At 44.1% G+C, this 26,953-nt stretch overlaps 15 non-coding genes across 15 annotated transcripts; 10 read left to right on the top strand and 5 right to left on the bottom strand.

Annotated features, from left to right (window-relative positions):
- The first annotated feature begins 1,543 nt into the window (after nt 1–1,543).
- TRNAS-UGA (transfer RNA serine (anticodon UGA)) lies at nt 1,544–1,625 on the top strand. Its single transcript has one exon. It is a non-coding gene; the product is annotated as a tRNA-Ser (tRNA).
- Nucleotides 1,626–3,674: 2,049 nt separating this feature from the next.
- TRNAS-UGA (transfer RNA serine (anticodon UGA)) lies at nt 3,675–3,756 on the top strand. The gene has a single exon. It is a non-coding gene; the product is annotated as a tRNA-Ser (tRNA).
- A 7,945-nt stretch (nt 3,757–11,701) lies between these two features.
- Nucleotides 11,702–11,783, top strand: TRNAS-UGA (transfer RNA serine (anticodon UGA)). Its single transcript has one exon. It is a non-coding gene; the product is annotated as a tRNA-Ser (tRNA).
- A 551-nt stretch (nt 11,784–12,334) lies between these two features.
- On the bottom strand, nt 12,335–12,408 carry TRNAT-AGU (transfer RNA threonine (anticodon AGU)). Its single transcript has one exon. It is a non-coding gene; the product is annotated as a tRNA-Thr (tRNA).
- Nucleotides 12,409–13,831: 1,423 nt separating this feature from the next.
- On the top strand, nt 13,832–13,913 carry TRNAS-UGA (transfer RNA serine (anticodon UGA)). The gene has a single exon. It is a non-coding gene; the product is annotated as a tRNA-Ser (tRNA).
- Nucleotides 13,914–15,958: 2,045 nt separating this feature from the next.
- TRNAS-UGA (transfer RNA serine (anticodon UGA)) lies at nt 15,959–16,040 on the top strand. The gene has a single exon. It is a non-coding gene; the product is annotated as a tRNA-Ser (tRNA).
- Nucleotides 16,041–16,591: 551 nt separating this feature from the next.
- TRNAT-UGU (transfer RNA threonine (anticodon UGU)) lies at nt 16,592–16,665 on the bottom strand. The gene has a single exon. It is a non-coding gene; the product is annotated as a tRNA-Thr (tRNA).
- A 1,422-nt stretch (nt 16,666–18,087) lies between these two features.
- TRNAS-UGA (transfer RNA serine (anticodon UGA)) lies at nt 18,088–18,169 on the top strand. The gene has a single exon. It is a non-coding gene; the product is annotated as a tRNA-Ser (tRNA).
- Nucleotides 18,170–18,720: 551 nt separating this feature from the next.
- Nucleotides 18,721–18,794, bottom strand: TRNAT-UGU (transfer RNA threonine (anticodon UGU)). The gene has a single exon. It is a non-coding gene; the product is annotated as a tRNA-Thr (tRNA).
- A 1,423-nt stretch (nt 18,795–20,217) lies between these two features.
- Nucleotides 20,218–20,299, top strand: TRNAS-UGA (transfer RNA serine (anticodon UGA)). The gene has a single exon. It is a non-coding gene; the product is annotated as a tRNA-Ser (tRNA).
- Nucleotides 20,300–20,850: 551 nt separating this feature from the next.
- TRNAN-AUU (transfer RNA asparagine (anticodon AUU)) lies at nt 20,851–20,924 on the bottom strand. The gene has a single exon. It is a non-coding gene; the product is annotated as a tRNA-Asn (tRNA).
- Nucleotides 20,925–22,347: 1,423 nt separating this feature from the next.
- Nucleotides 22,348–22,429, top strand: TRNAS-UGA (transfer RNA serine (anticodon UGA)). The gene has a single exon. It is a non-coding gene; the product is annotated as a tRNA-Ser (tRNA).
- A 2,046-nt stretch (nt 22,430–24,475) lies between these two features.
- Nucleotides 24,476–24,557, top strand: TRNAS-UGA (transfer RNA serine (anticodon UGA)). The gene has a single exon. It is a non-coding gene; the product is annotated as a tRNA-Ser (tRNA).
- A 552-nt stretch (nt 24,558–25,109) lies between these two features.
- On the bottom strand, nt 25,110–25,183 carry TRNAT-UGU (transfer RNA threonine (anticodon UGU)). The gene has a single exon. It is a non-coding gene; the product is annotated as a tRNA-Thr (tRNA).
- Nucleotides 25,184–26,605: 1,422 nt separating this feature from the next.
- On the top strand, nt 26,606–26,687 carry TRNAT-UGU (transfer RNA threonine (anticodon UGU)). Its single transcript has one exon. It is a non-coding gene; the product is annotated as a tRNA-Thr (tRNA).
- The last annotated feature ends 266 nt before the right edge of the window (nt 26,688–26,953 follow it).

The following is a 26,953-nucleotide window of genomic DNA, read 5'->3' as shown; positions in this document are numbered from 1 at the left end:
GTCTATTATCTAACAGTACCTCTGCTATGAGGTTGTGTAAAACAAAAGGTACTGCTGAGATTCGAACTCAGGATCTCCTGTTTACTAGACAGGTGCTTTAAGCAACTAAGCCACAGCACCTACTCTGTTTCACGACTCACCACTGTACCTTCTGTCCTGGTGTTACTGTGAGGCCCTGCATATTTTTCTGTCTTGAAAGATTTGATATTTTTCAGCTGCTACCGAAAAGAAAATGGAGAAGAAAAATCTGATATTAAGATGGAAATATTACAAAGAGGGTCATGAAAAACTAATATCATTATACGTACGTATCTGTATTTATTTTCTAAAGTTTTACACTGATGGGCCAGGGGCTCAATGCATTCGTTAAACTAAACCAGATTACAATTATTTAAAGGTCACCAATATACACAAGATCATTCCTGATGCCTACATTACCCATGTGCTCTTTCCTTCACCTCTCGTGACCTCTGGACATCCCACCAAGAAGCAGAGGAACCGCAACTCACGGAGAGAAAGTGGGACCTCAGTGACGCGTCCATGTTCAAACAGCGCTTCACAAAGTGCACTTTGAGAGACCCAAGAAAACTTGGCAGAGGCGGGTTTCACAGCAAGGCGGGCTGATAGCCCGCAGTGCCCTTTACATGGCTATAGCAATACTCACCCTGGTCCTGGTCCAAACATCAGCCACCAGAGCTCCGTAAATTACCAGAATAAACAACAACCCTATATGGTGTTTTTATAGCCTTGTTTTTTAATGGATTTCTTTTCTACTTTATGGAAAAGGTGTTGCCCGTACGGAGATCGAACTCACAGCCTTGGTGTTACTAGCACCATGCTCTAACCAACTGACCTAACCGGCCAAAGCATAATGTGATACTAAAGGAGTTCTATTGAAACTGAAGAGGCAGTGACTGTACACAGAGACATTGAATAGACAGACAGACAGGCCATTGCTGACCCATCATAGTTTCAGGCCAAGACATTGAAGCGCTCCAATAATCCTGCACCAATTCGCACACACCGGGGAGCATCACCAAAGAACACAGATAGTATTTAATGAGCTGCACTGAACGTGCTTCAATAACAAGAGCTGCACAACCATCACTCCCCAGAAAAGATGGATTGAAGGCAAGAATCATCCGCAGACCCTCCCATCTGCCACACTCATCCAGAAAGGTACTGGTCTCGGCTTGGTAGCACTCGCATGCTCAATGCTATGCAGGTTCATCTCACACCCGAGCTTAATCCATACCACACACTGTCACTCACTGGGCTCTCAATCCTTAACCCTTCACTTCCTGTACCTTTTTCTCTGTACTCCTTACCCAATCTCTCATACCTGCCCCTCCCTTCACTTTCATAGAACTGGAACCTTGCTGCGCCTTCTTCTGTGATTCTCCAGAGAACACAGTTTATAACCTTATAAAGAAGATGATGTGCTCAATATTGTCTGCGCCTTCCCTTCATTAACTAAAATCTTTTACCCATACTATAGACCACATTACAGCTTATTTATGAGTGAGTGCACATCTTGAAAGGTGTAGTCGTGGCCGAGTGGTTAAGGCGATGGACTTGAAATCCATTGGGGTCTCCCTGCGCAGGTTCGAATCCTGCCGACTACGCTTTCCTTTTTATTATGTCATTACATTTTGACGTGGAAACTAATTATGTGGTTCGTAAACATCTGCATATCCGCATAATTGTGTCTTTGCTACTCTTGTGCTAAGTGTGCTGCACCTGTTGTTTGAAGCTTGCATTACTGTTTCCCATGTTGTACTTTGATGGCAGTGCAGCTTAAAAACATCTTTTCACTTCATAAAAACTAAACTGATACTGAAATGCGCATACTCTCATATAAGTGAAATGATTTATCTTCTGCATTTGTTCATATCACTAACACCTGGCAGACATTAAAGCATGGCTGCATATTTATTGGTTAAATAAATATGGAAATATACCAGTTTCAGCTTTATTTTTCTCACAAAACCCATAATAAATATGGATGAATACAGATAAAGTTGACAACAAATTAAATATGGATAAATACAGACGGAAATGTCAAAAAAATAAACACCATAAAACCGTGAGCCCTAAATATAATAGGACCAACTGGGTTTACAAAGAATGAGTCTATTATCTAACAGTACCTCTTCTATGAGGTTGTGTAAAACAAAAGGTACTGCTGAGATTCGAACTCAGGATCTCCTGTTTACTAGACAGGCGCATTAACCAACTAAGCCACAGCACCTACTCTGTTTCACGACTCACCACTGTACCTTCTGTCCTGGTGTCACTGTGAGGCCCTGCATATTTTTCTGTCTTGAAAGATTTGATATTTTTCAGCTGCTACCGAAAAGAAAATGGAGAAGAAAAATCTGATATTAAGATGGAAATATTACAAAGAGGGTCATGAAAAACTAATATCATTATACGTACGTATCTGTATTTATTTTCTAAAGTTTTACACTGATGGGCCAGGGGCTCAATGCATTCGTTAAACTAAACCATATTACAATTATTTAAAGGTCACCAATATACACAAGATCATTCCTGATGCCTACATTACCCATGTGCTCTTTCCTTCCCCTCTCGTGACCTCTGGACACCCCACCAAGAAGCAGAGGAACCGCAACTCACGGAGAGAAAGTGTCACCTAAGTGACGCGTCCATGTTCAAACAGCGCTTCACAAAGTGCACTTTGAGAGACCCAAGAAAACTTGGCAGAGGCGGGTCTCACAGCAAGGAGGGCTGATAGCCCGCAGTGCCCTTTACATGGCTATAGCAATACTCACCCTGGTCCTGGTCCAAACATCAGCCACCAGAGCTCAGTAAATTACCAGAATAAACAACAACCCTATATGGTGTTTTTATAGCCTTGTTTTTTAAAGGATTTCTTTTCTACTTTATGGAAAAGGTGTTGCCCGTACGGAGATCGAACTCACAGCCTTGGTGTTACTAGCACCATGCTCTAACCAACTGACCTAACCGGCCAAAGCATAATGTGATACTAAAGGAGTTCTATTGAAACTGAAGATCCAGTGACTGTACACAGAGACATTGAATAGACAGACAGACAGGCCATTGCTGACCCATCATAGTTTCAGGCCAAGACATTGAAGCGCTCCAATAATCCTGCACCAATTCGCACACACCGGGGAGCATCACCAAAGAACACAGATAGTATTTAATGAGCTGCACTGAACGTGCTTCAATAACAAGAGCTGCACGACCATCACTCCCCAGAAAAGATGGATTGAAGGCAAGAATCATCCGCAGACCCTCCCATCTGCCACACTCATCCAGAAAGGTACTGGTCTCGGCTTGGTAGCACTCGCATGCTCAATGCTATCCAGGTTCATCTCACACCCGAGCTTAATCCATAGCACACACTGTCACTCACTGGGCTCTCAATCCTTAACCCTTCACTTCCTGTACCTTTTTCTCTGTACTCCTTACCCAATCTCTCATACCTGCCCCTCCCTTCACTTTCATAGAACTGGACCCTTGCTGCGCCTTCTTCTGTGATTCTCCAGAGAACACAGTTTATAACCTTATAAAGAAGATTATGTGCTCAATATTGTCTGCGCCGTCCCTTCATTAACTAACATCTTTTACCCATACTATAGACCACATTACAGCTTATTTATGAGTGAGTGCACATCTTGAAAGGTGTAGTCGTTGCCGAGTGGTTAAGGCGATGGACTTGAAATCCATTGGGGTCTCCCCGCGCAGGTTCGAATCCTGCCGGCTACGCTTTCCTTTTTATTATGTCATTACATTTTGACGTGGAAACTAATTATGTGGTTCGTAAACATCTGCATATCCGCATAATTGTGTCTTTGCTACTCTTGTGCTAAGTGTGCTGCACCTGTTGTTTGAAGCTTGCATTACTGTTTCCCATGTTGTACTTTGATGGCAGTGCAGCTTAAAAACATCTTTTCACTTCATAAAAACTAAACTGATACTGAAATGCGCATACTCTCATATAAGTGAATTGATTTATCTTCTGCATTTGTTCATATCACTAACACCTGGCAGACATTAAAGCATGGCTGCATATTTATTGGTTAAATAAATATGGAAATATACCAGTTTCAGCTTTATTTTTCTCACAAAACCCATAATAAATATGGATGAATACAGATAAAGTTGACAACAAATTAAATATGGATAAATAATAATAATAAGGGTAGCTTATAAAGCGCATGGTTACGCAGAAGCGTGTCCCCGCGCTACAACTGAAAAACTCATTGCGAGGGTTGCAGACCGGAGATCTTTTATCTGGAGAACAGGTATGTTTTTAGGTTCCTGCGGAAGCTGGTTTCGGATGAGTCAAGGCGAAGATGGAGAGGGAGGGAGTTCCAGCTCTTTGCTGCCAAATAGCGGAAGGAGCGTCCGCCCATGCGGGCCTTTTTGATTCTTGGAACCAGTAGTAGACCCCCATATGCTGAGCGCAGATCACGTGCTGGTGTATACCTTGTCAACAAGTTCTGGAGTGGGATCGGAGATTTTTTAGCCAGGATGCGGTGACAGGTGCAGAGGGCTTTAAATACCACTCTGTTTTTAACTGGCAGCCAGTGGAGGGTTTTGAGAGCGGCTTTGGTATCTGATCGTTTTGGGATGTTTAAGATGAGACGGGCAGCCGCGTTCTGTATTACCTGAAGGCGGTTCATGGCTTTGCAGGTGGTGCCCAGGTAAAGTAGATTGCCATAGTCTAGGCGTGATGTCACCAGGGCATGTACCAGTGTTCTCCGTGCTGACATAGGGAGAAGGTCAAGGACCTTCCTTATGGTTTTTAGGATGCCAAAACAGACCCCTGCAACTCGGTCTATTTGGGGTCCAAAAGATAGGTCAGCGTCGAGCCATATGCCAAGATTTTTGACTCCCTGGGTGGGTATGGGAGCCTCGCCCAGGCATGGAGGCCACCACGTCGATGACCAAGCAGATGGGTCCCTCCCCACCACGAGCACCTCGGTCTTGTTGCCGTTTAATTTAAGGCAATTGGTGGACATCCAGGTTGCAAGTTCTTGCATGCAATCCCTGAAACTGTCCATCGCAAGACCGGGTGCACGCGATAGGGAGATAGCCAGCTGCGTGTCATCGGCGTATGACACGATGCTCAATCCGTGACTCACGGCAATTGAAGCCACTGGAGAGACATAGAGATTAAACAAAGTTGGGCTCAGGGACGAACCCTGGGGAACACCCTGTCCCAAGCCTATGTCTCTCGAGTAGTGGTCACCTTGGCGAACCTGGAAGCTTCTCCCTGTCAGGAAGGATTGTAGCCATTGGAGTGCAGCTTCGGATATTCCTCCATTATTCAGACACTGTAGCAAGTTGTAGTGCGCTACAGTGTCGAATGCTGCACTCAAATCCAATAGGATGAGGGCCATGGTATGTCCCTCATCCACCCCCTGGCGTAGGGTCTCTACTGCTGTTAGGAGTGCAGACTCTGTAGAGTGGCGAGGTCGGAATCCAAATTGGGTGTCGTGTAATAGGGCAGCCTTTTCCACGAAGTCCATTAGCTGAATATTGACCGTTTTTTCCGCCACCTTAGCCAGGTAGGGAAGGAGTGAAATTGGGCGGAGGTTGTCGAGTTTCTCAAAACAGATGGTGGCTTTCTTCCTAAGGGGTAGAACAACCGCCTTTTTCCAATCCCTAGGTACTGTCTTTGTGCTGAAAGATACATCGAGCAAATGTCTAATGTATGGTTCTAGTACTCTTAGACTATCTGTTAGGCGTTTGGGTGTGGTTGGGTCTCGAGGAGAGCCCGACTTCACCGACCTGCAAATTTTTAGAAGATCTTCCGTGGGAGGGGTGACAAAGTTGGTAAGTATAGGTTTATCTCCCCATTCCCTAGGGTTTTCGGCGAACTCTGCCCCGGTTTTGGGCTGCGTAGGGAATGCTAAGTATATTTTTGTTATTTTTTCTGAAAAGAAGTCTGCGATTTTGTCACACAATTCTGGCGAGCAGTCATCAGGGATAGTAGCTGAATTTCCACCTGAAAGAGTTTTATAGAGTGTGAACAGCTCTTTTGTTGAATTACCCGCCTCACTAATCCTAGACGTAAAGTATGATTTTTTTGTTTTTCTGATTAGTCCATGGTAGGTTCGTCTCTCGGTTAGGTACTTAGTTCTGGTTTCTTCAGAGAAACTCTTACGCCATTCTCTTTCAGTTCTTTTTAGAGCAGTTTTCTGGACTCTTAGTTCGGCGTTGAACCAAGAGGCGGTTTTGTTTACCCGGCTCCAAGATTTGGTTTTTAGCAAGGGGGCTGTGCAGTCAAGTGCCTCATTAATCCGTGTGCAGAAGTTAGTATTGGCTGTGTCCACATCCTCCCCCCCTGGGCTTCCTCCTTTCGTCAATTCTTCACAGAATTTGGACTGAGAAAAATTTGCCCATTTCCGTTTAAGGTGGTACATGACTGGTGGCTGTGGGGGTCTACATCCGGGTATTCGTATGGAGAAAGGGACCAGATAGTGGTCCGACCAAGGGATGGGAGTAGGGGTCAGGGCTTCCACTTCCCCCCAGTTGACAAATATGGGGTCCAACAGATGGCCCAGTTGGTGGGTAGGGCCTTTAACAATTTGGTTCAGTTGGAGGGCTCTCAGTGCCTGACCGAAATTCTTGCTGACGTTATCTGAAGGGTTATCTAGATGTAGATTGAGATCCCCAAGAACCAGAAACTTATCATTGCACAGTACGGTTTCCATGATTCCTTCAACCAGACTCTCCTCGAACCTGGCTATAGGGCCTGGGGGTCTGTAAATAAGCATGCCCTTTAGTGTGTAGTTGTTATTCACTTTGACAGAGAAGCTCCCTGCTTCACTGTCCAGGATGGGAGAGCTGTCGAGCTGGCAGCGTAGGGTTTTGCGGGCTATAATTGCGATGCCGCCTCCTCTGCCAGTGGGTCGGTCCTGTCTATGTATAGTATACCCTCCTGGAATTGCCTCAAGGGCGTAGGGGGTAGACTCATTATCTAGCCATGTCTCTGTTAGGAACATAAGATCCCATTGTTTTTCGGTGAGTAGGTCATAGAGGTCTAGCCTATGTTTTCTCAGTGAACGTACGTTAAGTAATCCGCAATGTAAGGTGTAGCCCATACTGTTTATATTATTACCGTTGTCAAATGAAAAGTGACAGTGTTCGCAACCCATAACGTTTTCCACACATAGGCTATGTTTGCAGGAGTCATTGATATTGTGGCATAAGTTCAGTAAGTCCTGCTTGCTCCACCGTATGTGACCCTGTGGAGGAGCAGGGGTTGGGGCCCTGGACCGCGTACGAACGCGGACGGGCGCAGACGGGCTGGACTTTGGCTCGACTTCGGCGCGAAGTCGGCGCTCCCGCTGCGCTCGTCCGCTGCGCGTCCGGGGAGGGTTCATAGTTATGGTGGCGGTGGGCGTGGCCTCAAAGTGGGCGTGGTTTGCGGGTCAAGCGCGCGAAGGCGGCAGCGCTGTTCCCCACCGTCAATCAGCGATAAAGTCCGCTGTGCAGGTGTTTCCCAACAGCCAAGTAAGCAGGGGCTAAGGGAGTGAAAGTGCGCGTTTAAAAATACAAGATTAGTGACACAATTTTTAAAATACAGAAGCTCAATCTCCCGGCTTCCGCCTCAGGAGTGTTCCGGTTGTTTTGGCGCGTTCGTGAGTCAGCGCGACTAAATAGAGCCAGGAGTGGGCGCGGCCTCAAAGTGGGCGTGGTTTGCGGGTCAAGCGCGCGAAGGCGGCAGCGCTGTTCCCCACCGTCAATCAGCGATAAAGTCCGCTGTGCAGGTGTTTCCCAACAGCCAAGTAAGCAGGGGCTAAGGGAGTGAAAGTGCGCGTTTAAAAATACAAGATTAGTGACACAATTTTTAAAATACAGAAGCTCAATCTCCCGGCTTCCGCCTCAGGAGTGTTCCGGTTGTTTTGGCGCGTTCGTGAGTCAGCGCGACTAAATAGAGCCAGGAGTGGGCGCGGCCTCAAGTGGGCGTGGTTTGCGGGTCAAGCGCGCGAAGGCGGCAGCGCTGTTCCCCACCGTCAATCAGCGATAAAGTCCGCTGTGCAGGTGTTTCCCAACAGCCAAGTAAGCAGGGGCTAAGGGAGTGAAAGTGCGCGTTTAAAAATACAAGATTAGTGACACAATTTTTAAAATACAGAAGCTCAATCTCCCGGCTTCCGCCTCAGGAGTGTTCCGGTTGTTTTGGCGCGTTCGTGAGTCAGCGCGACTAAATAGAGCCAGGAGTGGGCGCGGCCTCAAAGTGGGCGTGGTTTGCGGGTCAAGCGCGCGAAGGCGGCAGCGCTGTTCCCCACCGTCAATCAGCGATAAAGTCCGCTGTGCAGGTGTTTCCCAACAGCCAAGTAAGCAGGGGCTAAGGGAGTGAAAGTGCGCGTTTAAAAATACAAGATTAGTGACACAATTTTTAAAATACAGAAGCTCAATCTCCCGGCTTCCGCCTCAGGAGTGTTCCGGTTGTTTTGGCGCGTTCGTGAGTCAGCGCGACTAAATAGAGCCAGGAGTGGGCGCGGCCTCAAGTGGGCGTGGTTTGCGGGTCAAGCGCGCGAAGGCGGCAGCGCTGTTCCCCACCGTCAATCAGCGATAAAGTCCGCTGTGCAGGTGTTTCCCAACAGCCAAGTAAGCAGGGGCTAAGGGAGTGAAAGTGCGCGTTTAAAAATACAAGATTAGTGACACAATTTTTAAAATACAGAAGCTCAATCTCCCGGCTTCCGCCTCAGGAGTGTTCCGGTTGTTTTGGCGCGTTCGTGAGTCAGCGCGACTAAATAGAGCCAGGAGTGGGCGCGGCCTCAAAGTGGGCGTGGTTTGCGGGTCAAGCGCGCGAAGGCGGCAGCAATGTAAGGTGTAGCCCATACTGTTTATATTATTACCGTTGTCAAATGAAAAGTGACAGTGTTCGCAACCCATAACGTTTTCCACACATAGGCTATGTTTGCAGGAGTCATTGATATTGTGGCATAAGTTCAGTAAGTCCTGCTTGCTCCACCGTATGTGACCCTGTGGAGGAGCAGGGGTTGGGGCCCTGGACCGCGTACGAACGCGGACGGGCGCAGACGGGCTGGACTTTGGCTCGACTTCGGCGCGAAGTCGGCGCTCCCGCTGCGCTCGTCCGCTGCGCGTCCGGGGAGGGTTCATAGTTATGGTGGCGGTGGGCGTGGCCTCAAAGTGGGCGTGGTTTGCGGGTCAAGCGCGCGAAGGCGGCAGCGCTGTTCCCCACCGTCAATCAGCGATAAAGTCCGCTGTGCAGGTGTTTCCCAACAGCCAAGTAAGCAGGGGCTAAGGGAGTGAAAGTGCGCGTTTAAAAATACAAGATTAGTGACACAATTTTTAAAATACAGAAGCTCAATCTCCCGGCTTCCGCCTCAGGAGTGTTCCGGTTGTTTTGGCGCGTTCGTGAGTCAGCGCGACTAAATAGAGCCAGGAGTGGGCGCGGCCTCAAAGTGGGCGTGGTTTGCGGGTCAAGCGCGCGAAGGCGGCAGCGCTGTTCCCCACCGTCAATCAGCGATAAAGTCCGCTGTGCAGGTGTTTCCCAACAGCCAAGTAAGCAGGGGCTAAGGGAGTGAAAGTGCGCGTTTAAAAATACAAGATTAGTGACACAATTTTTAAAATACAGAAGCTCAATCTCCCGGCTTCCGCCTCAGGAGTGTTCCGGTTGTTTTGGCGCGTTCGTGAGTCAGCGCGACTAAATAGAGCCAGGAGTGGGCGCGGCCTCAAGTGGGCGTGGTTTGCGGGTCAAGCGCGCGAAGGCGGCAGCGCTGTTCCCCACCGTCAATCAGCGATAAAGTCCGCTGTGCAGGTGTTTCCCAACAGCCAAGTAAGCAGGGGCTAAGGGAGTGAAAGTGCGCGTTTAAAAATACAAGATTAGTGACACAATTTTTAAAATACAGAAGCTCAATCTCCCGGCTTCCGCCTCAGGAGTGTTCCGGTTGTTTTGGCGCGTTCGTGAGTCAGCGCGACTAAATAGAGCCAGGAGTGGGCGCGGCCTCAAAGTGGGCGTGGTTTGCGGGTCAAGCGCGCGAAGGCGGCAGCGCTGTTCCCCACCGTCAATCAGCGATAAAGTCCGCTGTGCAGGTGTTTCCCAACAGACGGAAATGTCAAAAAAATAAACACCATAAAACCGGGATCCCTAAATATAATAGGACCAACTGGGTTTACAAAGAATGAGTCTATTATCTAACAGTACCTCTTCTATGAGGTTGTGTAAAACAAAAGGTACTGCTGAGATTCGAACTCAGGATCTCCTGTTTACTAGACAGGCGCATTAACCAACTAAGCCACAGCACCTACTCTGTTTCACGACTCACCACTGTACCTTCTGTCCTGGTGTCACTGTGAGGCCCTGCATATTTTTCTGTCTTGAAAGATTTGATATTTTTCAGCTGCTACCGAAAAGAAAATGGAGAAGAAAAATCTGATATTAAGATGGAAATATTACAAAGAGGGTCATGAAAAACTAATATCATTATACGTACGTATCTGTATTTATTTTCTAAAGTTTTACACTGATGGGCCAGGGGCTCAATGCATTCGTTAAACTAAACCATATTACAATTATTTAAAGGTCACCAATATACACAAGATCATTCCTGATGCCTACATTACCCATGTGCTCTTTCCTTCACCTCTCGTGACCTCTGGACATCCCACCAAGAAGCAGAGGAACCGCAACTCACGGAGAGAAAGTGTCACCTCAGTGACGCGTCCATGTTCAAACAGCGCTTCACAAAGTGCACTTTGAGAGACCCAAGAAAACTTGGCAGAGGCGGGTTTCACAGCAAGGAGGGCTGATAGCCCGAAGTGCTCTTTACATGGCTATAGCAATACTCACCCTGGTCCTGGTCCAAACATCAGCCACCAGAGCTCAGTAAATTACCAGAATAAACAACAACCCTATATGGTGTTTTTATAGCCTTCTTTTTTAATGGATTTCTTTTCTACTTTATGGAAACGGTGTTGCCCGTACGGAGATCGAACTCACAGCCTTGGTGTTACTAGCACCATGCTCTAACCAACTGACCTAACCGGCCAAAGCATAATGTGATACTAAAGGAGTTCTATTGAAACTGAAGAGGCAGTGACTGTACACAGAGACATTGAATAGACAGACAGACAGGCCATTGCTGACCCATCATAGTTTCAGGCCAAGACATTGAAGCGCTCCTATAATCCTGCACCAATTCGCACACACCGGGGAGCATCACCAAAGAACACAGATAGTATTTAATGAGCTGCACTGAACGTGCTTCAATAACAAGAGCTGCACGACCATCACTCCCCAGAAAAGATGGATTGAAGGCAAGAATCATCCGCAGACCCTCCCATCTGCCACACTCATCCAGAAAGGTACTGGTCTCGGCTTGGTAGCACTCGCATGCTCAATGCTATGCAGGTTCATCTCACACCCGAGCTTAATCCATACCACACACTGTCACTCACTGGGCTCTCAATCCTTAACCCTTCACTTCCTGTACCTTTTTCTCTGTACTCCTTACCCAATCTCTCATACCTGCCCCTCCCTTCACTTTCATAGAACTGGACCCTTGCTGCGCCTTCTTCTGTGATTCTCCAGAGAACACAGTTTATAACCTTATAAAGAAGATTATGTGCTCAATATTGTCTGCGCCTTCCCTTCATTAACTAACATCTTTTACCCATACTATAGACCACATTACAGCTTATTTATGAGTGAGTGCACATCTTGAAAGGTGTAGTCGTGGCCGAGTGGTTAAGGCGATGGACTTGAAATCCATTGGGGTCTCCCTGCGCAGGTTCGAATCCTGCCGACTACGCTTTCCTTTTTATTATGTCATTACATTTTGACGTGGAAACTAATTATGTGGTTCGTAAACATCTGCATATCCGCATAATTGTGTCTTTGCTACTCTTGTGCCAAGTGTGCTGCACCTGTTGTTTGAAGCTTGCATTACTGCTTCCCATGTTGTACTTTGATGGAAGTGCAGCTTAAAAACATCTTTTCACTTCACAAAACCAAACTGATACTGAAATGCGCATACTCTCTTATAAGTGAATTGATTTATCTTCTGCATTTGTTCATATCACTAACACCTTGCAGACATTAAAGCATGGCTGCATATTTATTGGTTAAATAAATATGGAAATATACCAGTTTCAGCTTTATTTTTCTCACAAAACCCATAATAAATATGGATGAATACAGATAAAGTTGACAACAAATTAAATATGGATAAATACAGACGGAAATGTCAAAAAAATAAACACCATAAAACCGGGAGCCCTAAATATAATAGGACCAACTGGGTTTACAAAGAATGAGTCTATTATCTAACAGTACCTCTTCTATGAGGTTGTGTAAAACAAAAGGTACTGCTGAGATTCGAACTCAGGATCTCCTGTTTACTAGACAGGCGCTTTAACCAACTAAGCCACAGCACCTACTCTGTTTTACGACTCACCACTGTACCTTCTGTCCTGGTGTCACTGTGAGGCCCTGCATATTTTTCTGTCTTGAAAGATTTGATATTTTTCAGCTGCTACCGAAAAGAAAATGGAGAAGAAAAATCTGATATTAAGATGGAAATATTACAAAGAGGGTCATGAAAAACTAATATCATTATACGTACGTATCTGTATTTATTTTCTAAAGTTTTACACTGATGGGCCAGGGGCTCAATGCATTCGTTAAACTAAACCAGATTACAATTATTTAAAGGTCACCAATATACACAAGATCATTCCTGATGCCTACATTACCCATGTGCTCTTTCCTTCACCTCTCGTGGCCTCTGGACATCCCACCAAGAAGCAGAGGAACCGCAACTCACGGAGAGAAAGTGTCACCTCAGTGACGCGTCCATGTTCAAACAGCGCTTCACAAAGTGCACTTTGAGAGACCCAAGAAAACTTGGCAGAGGCGGGTTTCACAGCAAGGAGGGCTGATAGCCCGCAGTGCCCTTTTCATGGCTATAGCAATACTCACCCTGGTCCTGGTCCAAACATCAGCCACCAGAGCTCAGTAAATTACCAGAATAAACAACAACCCTATATGGTGTTTTTATAGCCTTGTTTTTTAATGGATTTCTTTTCTACTTTATGGAAAAGGTGTTGCCCGTACGGAGATCGAACTCACAGCCTTGGTGTTACTAGCACCATGCTCTAACCAACTGACCTAACCGGCCAAAGCATAATGTGATACTAAAGGAGTTCTATTGAAACTGAAGAGGCAGTGACTGTACACAGAGACATTGAATAGACAGACAGACAGGCCATTGCTGACCCATCATAGCTTCAGGCCAAGACATTGAAGCGCTCCAATAATCCTGCACCAATTCGCACACACCGGGGAGCATCACCAAAGTACACAGATAGTATTTAATGAGCTGCACTGAACGTGCTTCAATAACAAGAGCTGCACGACCATCACTCCCCAGAAAAGATGGATTGAAGGCAAGAATCATCCGCAGACCCTCCCATCTGCCACACTCATCCAGAAAGGTACTGGTCTCGGCTTGGTAGCACTCGCATGCTCAATGCTATGCAGGTTCATCTCACACCCGAGCTTAATCCATACCACACACTGTCACTCACTGGGCTCTCAATCCTTAACCCTTCACTTCCTGTACCTTTTTCTCTGTACTCTTTACCCAATCTCTCATACCTGCCCCTACCTTCACTTTCATAGAACTGGACCCTTGCTGCGCCTTCTTCTGTGATTCTCCAGAGAACACAGTTTATAACCTTATAAAGAAGATTATGTGCTCAATATTGTCTGCGCCTTCCCTTCATTAACTAACATCTTTTACCCATACTATAGACCACATTACAGCTTATTTATGAGTGAGTGCACATCTTGAAAGGTGTAGTCGTGGCCGAGTGGTTAAGGCGATGGACTTGAAATCCATTGGGGTATCCCCGCGCAGGTTCGAATCCTGCCGACTACGCTTTCCTTTTTATGTCATTACATTTTGACGTGGAAACTAATTATGTGGTTCGTAAACATCTGCATATCCGCATAATTGTGTCTTTGCTACTCTTGTGCTAAGTGTGCTGCACCTGTTGTTTGAAGCTTGCATTACTGTTTCCCATGTTGTACTTTGATGGCAGTGCAGCTTAAAAACATCTTTTCACTTCATAAAAACTAAACTGATACTGAAATGCGCATACTCTCATATAAGTGAATTGATTTATCTTCTGCATTTGTTCATATCACTAACACCTGGCAGACATTAAAGCATGGCTGCATATTTATTGGTTAAATAAATATGGAAATATACCAGTTTCAGCTTTATTTTTCTCACAAAACCCATAATAAATATGGATGAATACAGATGAAGTTGACAACAAATTAAATATGGATAAATACAGACGGAAATGTCAAAAATATAAACGCCATAAAACCGGGAGCCCTAAATATAATAGGACCAACTGGGTTTAGAAAGAATGAGTCTATTATCTAACAGTACCTCTTCTATGAGGTTGTGTAAAACAAAAGGTACTGCTGAGATTCAAACTCAGGATCTCCTGTTTACTAGACAGGCGCTTTAACCAACTAAGACACAGCACCTACTCTGTTTTACGACTCACCACTGTACCTTCTGTCCTGGTGTCACTGTGAGGCCCTGCATATTTTTCTGTCTTGAAAGATTTGATATTTTTTAGCTGCTACCGAAAAGAAAATGGAGAAGAAAAATCTGATATTAAGATGGAAATATTGCAAAGAGGGTCATGAAAAACTAATATCATTATACGTACGTATCTGTATTTATTTTCTAAAGTTTTACACTGATGGGCCAGGGGCTCAATGCATTCGTTAAACTAAACCAGATTACAATTATTTAAAGGTCACCAATATACACAAGATCATTCCTGATGCCTACATTACCCATGTGCTCTTTCCTTCACCTCTCGTGGCCTCTGGACATCCCACCAAGAAGCAGAGGAACCGCAACTCACGGAGAGAAAGTGTCACCTAAGTGACGCGTCCATGTTCAAACAGCGCTTCACAAAGTGCACTTTGAGAGGCCCAAGAAAACTTGGCAGAGGCGGGTATCACAGCAAGGAGGGCTGATAGCCCGCAGTGCCCTTTACATGGCTATAGCAATACTCACCCTGGCCCTGGTCCAAACATCAGCCACCAGAGCTCAGTAAATTACCAGAATAAACAACAACCCTATATGGTGTTTTTATAGCCTTGTTTTTTAATGGATTTCTTTTCTACTTTATGGAAAAGGTGTTGCCCGTACGGAGATCAAACTCACAGCCTTGTTGTTACTAGCACCATGCTCTAACCAACTGACCTAACCGGCCAAAGCATAATGTGATACTAAAGGAGTTCTATTGAAACTGAAGAGGCAGTGATTGTACACAGAGACATTGAATAGACAGACAGACAGGCCATTGCTGACCCATCATAGTTTCAGGCCAAGACATTGAAGCGCTCCAATAATCCTGCACCAATTCGCACACACCGGGGAGCATCACCAAAGAGCACAGATAGTATTTAATGAGCTGCACTGAACGTGCTTCAATAACAAGAGCTGCACGACCATCACTCCCCAGAAAAGATGGATTGAAGGCAAGAATCATCCCAGACCCTCCCATCTGCCACACTCATCCAGAAAGGTACTGGTCTCGGCTTGGTAGCACTCGCATGCTCAATGCTATGCAGGTTCATCTCACACCCGAGCTTAATCCATACCACACACTGTCACTCACTGGGCTCTCAATCCTTAACCCTTCACTTCCTGTACCTTTTTCTCTGTACTCCTTACCCAATCTCTCATACCTGCCCCTCCCTTCACTTTCATAGAACTGGACCCTTGCTGCACCTTCTTCTGTGATTCTCCAGAGAACACAGTTTATAACCTTATAAAGAAGATTATGTGCTCAATATTGTCTGCGCCTTCCCTTCATTAACTAACATCTTTTACCCATACTATAGACCACATTACAGCTTTTTTATGAGTGAGTGCACATCTTGAAAGGTGTAGTCGTGGCCGAGTGGTTAAGGCGATGGACTTGAAATCCATTGGGGTCTCCCCGCGCAGGTTCGAATCCTGCCGACTACGCTTTCCTTTTTATTATGTCATTACATTTTGACGTGGAAACTAATTATGTGGTTCGTAAACATCTGCATATCTGCATAATTGTGTCTTTGCTACTCTTGTGCCAAGTGTGCTGCACCTGTTGTTTGAAGCTTGCATTACTGCTTCCCATGTTGTACTTTGATGGCAGTGCAGCTTAAAAACATCTTTTCACTTCACAAAACCAAACTGATACTGAAATGCGCATACTCTCATATAAGTGAATTGATTTATCTTCTGCATTTGTTCATATCACTAACACCTGGCAGACATTAAAGCATGGCTGCATATTTATTGGTTAAATAAATATGGAAATATACCAGTTTCAGCTTTATTTTTCTCACAAAACCCATAATAAATATGGATGAATACAGATAAAGTTGACAACAAATTAAATATGGATAAATACAGACGGAAATGTCAAAAAAATAAACACCATAAAACCGGGAGCCCTAAATATAATAGGACCAACTGGGTTTACAAAGAATGAGTCTATTATCTAACAGTACCTCTTCTATGAGGTTGTGTAAAACAAAAGGTACTGCTGAGATTCGAACTCAGGATCTCCTGTTTACAAGACAGGCGCTTTAACCAACTAAGCCACAGCACCTACTCTATTTCAAGACTCACCACTGTACCTTCTGTCCTGGTGTCACTGTGAGGCCCTGCATATTTTTCTGTCTTGAAAGATTTGATATTTTTCAGCTGCTACCGAAAAGAAAATGGAGAAGAAAAATCTGATATTAAGATGGAAATATTACAAAGAGGGTCATGAAAAACTAATATCATTATACGTACGTATCTGTATTTATTTTCTAAAGTTTTACACTGATGGGCCAGGGGCTCAATGCATTCGTTAAACTAAACCAGATTACAATTATTTAAAGGTCACCAATATACACAAGATCATTCCTGATGCCTACATTACCCATGTGCTCTTTCCTTCACCTCTCGTGACCTCTGGACATCCCACCAAGAAGCAGAGGAACCGCAACTCACGGAGAGAAAGTGTCACCTCAGTGACGCGTCCATGTTCAAACAGCGCTTCACAAAGTGCACTTTGAGAGGCCCAAGAAAACTTGGCAGAGGCGGGTATCACAGCAAGGAGGGCTGATAGCCCGCAGTGCCCTTTACATGGCTATAGCAATACTCACCCTGGCCCTGGTCCAAACATCAGCCACCAGAGCTCAGTAAATTACCAGAATAAACAACAACCCTATATGGTGTTTTTATAGCCTTGTTTTTTAATGGATTTCTTTTCTACTTTATGGAAAAGGTGTTGCCCGTACGGAGATCAAACTCACAGCCTTGGTGTTACTAGCACCATGCTCTAACCAACTGACCTAACCGGCCAAAGCATAATGTGATACTAAAGGAGTTCTATTGAAACTGAAGAGGCAGTGATTGTACACAGAGACATTGAATAGACAGACAGACAGGCCATTGCTGACCCATCATAGTTTCAGGCCAAGACATTGAAGCGCTCCAATAATCCTGCACCAATTCGCACACACCGGGGAGCATCACCAAAGAGCACAGATAGTATTTAATGAGCTGCACTGAACGTGCTTCAATAACAAGAGCTGCACGACCATCACTCCCCAGAAAAGATGGATTGAAGGCAAGAATCATCCCAGACCCTCCCATCTGCCACACTCATCCAGAAAGGTACTGGTCTGGGCTTGGTAGCACTCGCATGCTCAATGCTATGCAGGTTCATCTCACACCCGAGCTTAATCCATACCACACACTGTCACTCACTGGGCTCTCAATCCTTAACCCTTCACTTCCTGTACCTTTTTCTCTGTACTCCTTACCCAATCTCTCATACCTGCCCCTCCCTTCACTTTCATAGAACTGGACCCTTGCTGCGCCTTCTTCTGTGATTCTCCAGAGAACACAGTTTATAACCTTATAAAGAAGATTATGTGCTCAATATTGTCTGCGCCTTCCCTTCATTAACTAACATCTTTTACCCATACTATAGACCACATTACAGCTTATTTATGAGTGAGTGCACATCTTGAAAGGTGTAGTCGTGGCCGAGTGGTTAAGGCGATGGACTTGAAATCCATTGGGGTCTCCCCGCGCAGGTTCGAATCCTGCCGACTACGCTTTCCTTTTTATTATGTCATTACATTTTGACGTGGAAACTAATTATGTGGTTCGTAAACATCTGCATATCTGCATAATTGTGTCTTTGCTACTCTTGTGCCAAGTGTGCTGCACCTGTTGTTTGAAGCTTGCATTACTGCTTCCCATGTTGTACTTTGATGGCAGTGCAGCTTAAAAACATCTTTTCACTTCACAAAACCAAACTGATACTGAAATGCGCATACTCTCATATAAGTGAATTGATTTATCTTCTGCATTTGTTCATATCACTAACACCTGGCAGACATTAAAGCATGGCTGCATATTTATTGGTTAAATAAATATGGAAATATACCAGTTTCAGCTTTATTTTTCTCACAAAACCCATAATAAATATGGATGAATACAGATAAAGTTGACAACAAATTAAATATGGATAAATACAGACGGAAATGTCAAAAAAATAAACACCATAAAACCGGGAGCCCTAAATATAATAGGACCAACTGGGTTTACAAAGAATGAGTCTATTATCTAACAGTACCTCTTCTATGAGGTTGTGTAAAACAAAAGGTACTGCTGAGATTCGAACTCAGGATCTCCTGTTTACAAGACAGGCGCTTTAACCAACTAAGCCACAGCACCTACTCTATTTAAAAACTCACCACTGTACCTTCTGTCCTGGTGTCACTGTGAGGCCCTGCATATTTTTCTGTCTTGAAAGATTTGATATTTTTCAGCTGCTACCGAAAAGAAAATGGAGAAGAAAAATCTGATATTAAGATGGAAATATTACAAAGAGGGTCATGAAAAACTAATATCATTATACGTACGTATCTGTATTTATTTTCTAAAGTTTTACACTGATGGGCCAGGGGCTCAATGCATTCGTTAATCTAAACCAGATTACAATTATTTAAAGGTCACCAATATACACAAGATCATTCCTGATGCCTACATTACCCATGTGCTCTTTCCTTCACCTCTCGTGACCTCTGGACATCCCACCAAGAAGCAGAGGAACCGCAACTCACGGAGAGAAAGTGTCACCTCAGTGACGCGTCCATGTTCAAACAGCGCTTCACAAAGTGCACTTTGAGAGACCCAAGAAAACTTGGCAGAGGCGGGTTTCACAGCAAGGAGGGCTGATAGCCCGAAGTGCTCTTTACATGGCTATAGCAATACTCACCCTGGCCCTGGTCCAAACATCAGCCACCAGAGCTCAGTAAATTACCAGAATAAACAACAACCCTATATGGTGTTTTTATAGCCTTGTTTTTTAATGGATTTCTTTTCTACTTTATGGAAACGGTGTTGCCCGTACGGAGATCGAACTCACAGCCTTGGTGTTACTAGCACCATGCTCTAACCAACTGACCTAACCGGCCAAAGCATAATGTGATACTAAAGGAGTTCTATTGAAACTGAAGAGGCAGTGACTGTACACAGAGACATTGAATAGACAGACAGACAGGCCATTGCTGACCCATCATAGTTTCAGGCCAAGACATTGAAGCGCTCCAATAATCCTGCACCAATTCGCACACACCGGGGAGCATCACCAAAGAACACAGATAGTATTTAATGAGCTGCACTGAACGTGCTTCAATAACAAGAGCTGCATGACCATCACTCCCCAGAAAAGATGGATTGAAGGCAAGAATCATCCGCAGACCCTCCCATCTGCCACACTCATCCAGAAAGGTACTGGTCTCGGCTTGGTAGCACTCGCATGCTCAATGCTATGCAGGTTCATCTCACACCCGAGCTTAATCCATACCACACACTGTCACTCACTGGGCTCTCAATCCTTAACCCTTCAATTCCTGTACCTTTTTCTCTGTACTCCTTACCCAATCTCTCATACCTGCCCCTCCCTTCACTTTCATAGAACTGGACCCTTGCTGCGCCTTCTTCTGTGATTCTCCAGAGAACACAGTTTATAACCTTATAAAGAAGATTATGTGCTCAATATTGTCTGCGCCTTCCCTTCATTAACTAACATCTTTTACCCATACTATAGACCACATTACAGCTTATTTATGAGTGAGTGCACATCTTGAAAGGTGTAGTCGTGGCCGAGTGGTTAAGGCGATGGACTTGAAATCCATTGGGGTCTCTCTGTGCAGGTTCGAATCCTGCCGACTACGCTTTCCTTTTTATTATGTCATTACATTTTGACGTGGAAACTAATTATGTGGTTCGTAAACATCTGCATATCCGCATAATTGTGTCTTTGCTACTCTTGTGCCAAGTGTGCTGCACCTGTTGTTTGAAGCTTGCATTACTGCTTCCCATGTTGTACTTTGATGGAAGTGCAGCTTAAAAACATCTTTTCACTTCACAAAACCAAACTGATACTGAAATGCGCATACTCTCTTATAAGTGAATTGATTTATCTTCTGCATTTGTTCATATCACTAACACCTTGCAGACATTAAAGCATGGCTGCATATTTATTGGTTAAATAAATATGGAAATATACCAGTTTCAGCTTTATTTTTCTCACAAAACCCATAATAAATATGGATGAATACAGATAAAGTTGACAACAAATTAAATATGGATAAATACAGACGGAAATGTCAAAAAAATAAACACCATAAAACCGGGAGCCCTAAATATAATAGGACCAACTGGGTTTACAAAGAATGAGTCTATTATCTAACAGTACCTCTTCTATGAGGTTGTGTAAAACAAAAGGTACTGCTGAGATTCGAACTCAGGATCTCCTGTTTAATAGACAGGCGCTTTAACCAACTAAGCCACAGCACCTACTCTGTTTTACGACTCACCACTGTACCTTCTGTCCTGGTGTCACTGTGAGGCCCTGCATATTTTTCTGTCTTGAAAGATTTGATATTTTTCAGCTGCTACCGAAAAGAAAATGGAGAAGAAAAATCTGATATTAAGATGAAAATATTACAAAGAGGGTCATGAAAAACTAATATCATTATACGTACGTATCTGTATTTATTTTCTAAAGTTTTACACTGATGGGCCAGGGGCTCAATGCATTCGCTAAACTAAACCAGATTACAATTATTTAAAGGTCACCAATATACACAAGATCATTCCTGATGCCTATATTACCCATGTGCTCTTTCCTTCACCTCTCGTGACCTCTGGACATCCCACCAAGAAGCAGAGGAACCGCAACTCACGGAGAGAAAGTGTCACCTCAGTGACGCGTCCATGTTCAAACAGCGCTTCACAAAGTGCCCTTTGAGAGACCCAAGAAAACTAGGCAGAGGCGGGTATCACAGCAAGGAGGGCTGATAGCCCGCAGTGCCCTTTACATGGCTATAGCAATACTCACCCTGGTCCTGGTCCAAACATCAGCCACCAGAGCTCAGTAAATTACCAGAATAAACAACAACCCTATATGGTGTTTTTATAGCCTTGTTTTTTAATGGATTTCTTTTCTACTTTATGGAAAAGGTGTTGCCCGTACGGAGATCGAACTCACAGCCTTGGTGTTACTAGCACCATGCTCTAACCAACTGACCTAACCAGCCAAAGCATAATGTGATACTAAAGGAGTTCTATTGAAACTGAAGAGGCAGTGACTGTACACAGAGACATTGAATAGACAGACAGACAGGCCATTGCTGACCCATCATAGCTTCATGCCAAGACATTGAAGCGCTCCAATAATCCTGCACCAATTCGCACACACCGGGGAGCATCACCAAAGTACACAGATAGTATTTAATGAGCTGCACTGAACGTGCTTCAATAACAAGAGCTGCACGACCATCACTCCCCAGAAAAGATGGATTGAAGGCAAGAATCATCCGCAGACCCTCCCATCTGCCACACTCATCCAGAAAGGTACTGGTCTCGGCTTGGTAGCACTCGCATGCTCAATGCTATGCAGGTTCATCTCACACCCGAGCTTAATCCATACCACACACTGTCACTCACTGGGCTCTCAATCCTTAACCCTTCACTTCCTGTACCTTTTTCTCTGTACTCTTTACCCAATCTCTCATACCTGCCCCTCCCTTCACTTTCATAGAACTGGACCCTTGCTGCGCCTTCTTCTGTGATTCTCCAGAGAACACAGTTTAAAACCTTATAAAGAAGATTATGTGCTCAATATTGTCTGCGCCTTCCCTTCATTAACTAACATCTTTTACCCATACTATAGACCACATTACAGCTTATTTATGAGTGAGTGCACATCTTGAAAGGTGTAGTTGTGGCCGAGTGGTTAAGGCGATGGACTTGAAATCCATTGGGGTCTCCCCGCGCAGGTTCGAATCCTGCCGACTACGCTTTCCTTTTTATGTCATTACATTTTGACGTGGAAACGAATTATGTGGTTCGTAAACATCTGCATATCCGCATAATTGTGTCTTTGCTACTCTTGTGCTAAGTGTGCTGCACCTGTTGTTTGAAGCTTGCATTACTGTTTCCCATGTTGTACTTTGATGGCAGTGCAGCTTAAAAACATCTTTTCACTTCATAAAAACTAAACTGATACTGAAATGCGCATACTCTCATATAAGTGAATTGATTTATCTTCTGCATTTGTTCATATCACTAACACCTGGCAGACATTAAAGCATGGCTGCATATTTATTGGTTAAATAAATATGGAAATATACCAGTTTCAGCTTTATTTTTCTCACAAAACCCATAATAAATATGGATGAATACAGATGAAGTTGACAACAAATTAAATATGGATAAATACAGACGGAAATGTCAAAAATATAAACGCCATAAAACCGGGAGCCCTAAATATAATAGGACCAACTGGGTTTACAAAAAATGAGTCTATTATCTAACAGTACCTCTTCTATGAGGTTGTGTAAAACAAAAGGTACTGCTGAGATTCAAACTCAGGATCTCCTGTTTACTAGACAGGCGCTTTAACCAACTAAGACACAGCACCTACTCTGTTTCACGACTCACCACTGTACCTTCTGTCCTGGTGTCACTGTGAGGCCCTGCATATTTTTCTGTCTTGAAAGATTTGATATTTTTTAGCTGCTACCGAAAAGAAAATGGAGAAGAAAAATCTGATATTAAGATGGAAATATTGCAAAGAGGGTCATGAAAAACTAATATCATTATACGTACGTATCTGTATTTATTTTCTAAAGTTTTACACTGATGGGCCAGGGGCTCAATGCATTCGTTAAACTAAACCAGATTACAATTATTTAAAGGTCACCAATATACACAAGATCATTCCTGATGCCTACATTACCCATGTGCTCTTTCCTTCACCTCTCGTGGCCTCTGGACATCCCACCAAGAAGCAGAGGAACCGCAACTCACGGAGAGAAAGTGTCACCTAAGTGACGCGTCCATGTTCAAACAGCGCTTCACAAAGTGCACTTTGAGAGACCCAAGAAAACTTGGCAGAGGCGGGTATCACAGCAAGGAGGGCTGATAGCCCGCAGTGCCCTTTACATGGCTATAGCAATACTCACCCTGGCCCTGGTCCAAACATCAGCCACCAGAGCTCAGTAAATTACCAGAATAAACAACAACCCTATATGGTGTTTTTATAGCCTTGTTTTTTAATGGATTTCTTTTCTACTTTATGGAAAAGGTGTTGCCCGTACGGAGATCAAACTCACAGCCTTGGTGTTACTAGCACCATGCTCTAACCAACTGACCTAACCGGCCAAAGCATAATGTGATACTAAAGGAGTTCTATTGAAACTGAAGAGGCAGTGATTGTACACAGAGACATTGAATAGACAGACAGACAGGCCATTGCTGACCCATCATAGTTTCAGGCCAAGACATTGAAGCGCTCCAATAATCCTGCACCAATTCGCACACACCGGGGAGCATCACCAAAGAGTACAGATAGTATTTAATGAGCTGCACTGAACGTGCTTCAATAACAAGAGCTGCACGACCATCACTCCCCAGAAAAGATGGATTGAAGGCAAGAATCATCCGCAGACCCTCCCATCTGCCACACTCATCCAGAAAGGTACTGGTCTCGGCTTGGTAGCACTCGCATGCTCAATGCTATGCAGGTTCATCTCACACCCGAGCTTAATCCATACCACACACTGTCACTCACTGGGCTCTCAATCCTTAACCCTTCACTTCCTGTACCTTTTTCTCTGTACTCCTTACCCAATCTCTCATACCTGCCCCTCCCTTCACTTTCATAGAACTGGACCCTTGCTGCGCCTTCTTCTGTGATTCTCCAGAGAACACAGTTTATAACCTTATAAAGAAGATTATGTGCTCAATATTGTCTGCGCCTTCGCTTCATTAACTAACATCTTTTACCCATACTATAGACCACATTACAGCTTATTTATGAGTGAGTGCACATCTTGAAAGGTGTAGTCGTGGCTGAGTGGTTAAGGCGATGGACTTGAAATCCATTGGGGTCTCCCCGCGCAGGTTCGAATCCTGCCGACTACGCTTTCCTTTTTATTATGTCATTACATTTTGACGTGGAAACTAATTATGTGGTTCGTAAACATCTGCATATCTGCATAATTGTGTCTTTGCTACTCTTGTGCCAAGTGTGCTGCACCTGTTGTTTGAAGCTTGCATTACTGCTTCCCATGTTGTACTTTGATGGCAGTGCAGCTTAAAAACATCTTTTCACTTCACAAAACCAAACTGATACTGAAATGCGCATACTCTCATATAAGTGAATTGATTTATCTTCTGCATTTGTTCATATCACTAACACCTGGCAGACATTAAAGCATGGCTGCATATTTATTGGTTAAATAAATATGGAAATATACCAGTTTCAGCTTTATTTTTCTCACAAAACCCATAATAAATATGGATGAATACAGATAAAGTTGACAACAAATTAAATATGGATAAATACAGACGGAAATGTCAAAAAAAATAAACACCATAAAACCGGGAGCCCTAAATATAATAGGACCAACTGGGTTTACAAAGAATGAGTCTATTATCTAACAGTACCTCTTCTATGAGGTTGTGTAAAACAAAAGGTACTGCTGAGATTCGAACTCAGGATCTCCTGTTTACAAGACAGGCGCTTTAACCAACTAAGCCACAGCACCTACTCTATTTCAAGACTCACCACTGTACCTTCTGTCCTGGTGTCACTGTGAGGCCCTGCATATTTTTCTGTCTTGAAAGATTTGATATTTTTCAGCTGCTACCGAAAAGAAAATGGAGAAGAAAAATCTGATATTAAGATGGAAATATTACAAAGAGGGTCATGAAAAACTAATATCATTATACGTACGTATCTGTATTTATTTTCTAAAGTTTTACACTGATGGGCCAGGGGCTCAATGCATTCGTTAAACTAAACCAGATTACAATTATTTAAAGGTCACCAATATACACAAGATCATTCCTGATGCCTACATTACCCATGTGCTCTTTCCTTCACCTCTCTTGGCCTCTGGACATCCCACCAAGAAGCAGAGGAACCGCAACTCACGGAGAGAAAGTGTCACCTAAGTGACGCGTCCATGTTCAAACAGCGCTTCACAAAGTGCACTTTGAGAGACCCAAGAAAACTTGGCAGAGGCGGGTATCACAGCAAGGAGGGCTGATAGCCCGCAGTGCCCTTTACATGGCTATACCAATACTCACCCTGGTCCTGGTCCAAACATCAGCCACCAGAGCTCAGTAAATTACCAGAATAAACAACAACCCTCTATCGTGTTTTTATAGCCTTGTTTTTTAATGGATTTCTTTTCTACTTTATGGAAAAGGTGTTGCCCGTACGGAGATCGAACTCACAGCCTTGGTGTTACTAGCACCATGCTCTAATCAACTGACCTAACCGGCCAAAGCATAATGTGATACTAAAGGAGTTCTATTGAAACTGAAGAGGCAGTGACTGTACACAGAGACATTGAATAGACAGACAGACAGGCCATTGCTGACCCATCATAGTTTCAGGCCAAGACATTGAAGCGCTCCAATAATCCTGCACCAATTCGCACACACCGGGGAGCATCACCAAAGAACACAGATAGTATTTAATGAGCTGCACTGAACGTGCTTCAATAACAAGAGCTGCACGACCATCACTCCCCAGAAAAGATGGATTGAAGGCAAGAATCATCCCAGACCCTCCCATCTGCCACACTCATCCAGAAAGGTACTGGTCTCGGCTTGGTAGCACTCGCATGCTCAATGCTATGCAGGTTCATCTCACACCCGAGCTTAATCCATACCACACACTGTCACTCACTGGGCTCTCAATCCTTAACCCTTCACTTCCTGTACCTTTTTCTCTGTACTCCTTACCCAATCTCTCATACCTGCCCCTCCCTTCACTTTCATAGAACTGGACCCTTGCTGCGCCTTCTTCTGTGATTCTCCAGAGAACACAGTTTATAACCTTATAAAGAAGATTATGTGCTCAATATTGTCTGCGCCTTCCCTTCATTAACTAACATCTTTTACCCATACTATAGACCACATTACAGCTTATTTATGAGTGAGTGCACATCTTGAAAGGTGTAGTCGTGGCCGAGTGGTTAAGGCGATGGACTTGTACTCCATTGGGGTCTCCCCGTGCAGGTTTGAATCCTGCCGACTACGCTTTCCTTTTTATTATGTCATTACATTTTGACGTGGAAACTAATTATGTGGTTCGTAAACATCTGCATATCCGCATAATTGTGTCTTTGCTACTCTTGTGCCAAGTGTGCTGCACCTGTTGTTTGAAGCTTGCATTACTGCTTCCCATGTTGTACTTTGATGGCAGTGCAGCTTAAAAACATCTTTTCACTTCACAAAACCAAACTGATACTGAAATGCGCATACTCTCATATAAGTGATTTGATTTATCTTCTGCATTTGTTCAT

The sequence above is a fragment of the Triturus cristatus genome, chromosome 4_2, assembly GCF_964204655.1.
Source record: "Triturus cristatus chromosome 4_2, aTriCri1.1, whole genome shotgun sequence".
NCBI classification, from domain to species: domain Eukaryota; kingdom Metazoa; phylum Chordata; class Amphibia; order Caudata; family Salamandridae; genus Triturus; species Triturus cristatus.
Note: the sequence above shows the minus strand (reverse complement) of the source record. Positions and strands in the feature narration are given on the sequence as shown.